Source organism: Octopus bimaculoides, chromosome 5 (assembly GCF_001194135.2).
Source record: "Octopus bimaculoides isolate UCB-OBI-ISO-001 chromosome 5, ASM119413v2, whole genome shotgun sequence".
Classification (NCBI taxonomy): Eukaryota; Metazoa; Mollusca; class Cephalopoda; order Octopoda; family Octopodidae; genus Octopus; species Octopus bimaculoides.
The window spans coordinates 80,007,008-80,007,877 of NC_068985.1; the positions used below are offsets into that span (position 1 = coordinate 80,007,008).

The following is an 870-nucleotide window of genomic DNA, read 5'->3' on the forward strand; positions in this document are numbered from 1 at the left end:
CATATGTGGTCCATAAGTGTATTTAACATACAATTGAGAACAATTTTAAATTCAAGAAATTAGACAATATTCGTTTCTCCTCTAGGCACAAAGCCCGGAATTTTGGGGGAGGGGACCAGTCGATTAGATTGACCTCTGTATGCAACTCGTACTTAATTTATCGACCCCCAAAAGATAAAAGGCAGAGTCGACCTCTGCGGAATTTGAACTCAGAACGTAAAGACAGACGAAATACCGCTAAGTATTTCGCACGGCGTGCTAATGTTTCTTATTTCTTTATTGCCCGCAAGGGGCTAAACATAGAGGGGACAAACAAGGACAGACAAAGGGGTTAATTCGATTACATCGACCCCAGTGCGTAACTGGTACTTAATTTATCGACCCCAAAAGGATGAAAGGCATAGTCGACCTCGGCGGAATTTGAACTCAGAACGTAACGGCAGACGAAATACGCGAAGCATTTCGCCCGGCGTGCTAATGTTTCTGCCAGCTCGCCGCCTTGGAAATTAGAAAATACTAACATATCTCTGATACTCCGTCTAGTCATTAGGTGGCAGCCATGCTGAGGCACCGCCTTGAAGGACTTTTACTCGGATGGATCGACCCCAATACTTTTTTATAATTTGTTTTTAAGCCTTGCACTTATTCTGTCGGTGTCTTATGCCGAACCGCCAGGCTACGGGGAACTAAACATATCAACACCGGTTGTCAAGCGGTGGGGGTGGTGGACAAACACTCACACACACACATATACACACACATACACACACACATACACACACACACATACACACATCTCTCTCTCTCTCTCTCGTTCCATATATGTATATGTATATATATATATGTATGTGTATGTATTTATATATATAT

At 42.8% G+C, this 870-nt stretch overlaps 1 protein-coding gene across 1 annotated transcript in view; it reads right to left on the minus strand.

Annotated features, from left to right (window-relative positions):
- Positions 1 to 870, minus strand: part of LOC106876533 (uncharacterized) — a 152,231-nt gene that overhangs the window by 55,783 nt on the left and 95,578 nt on the right. The window lies entirely within an intron of this gene.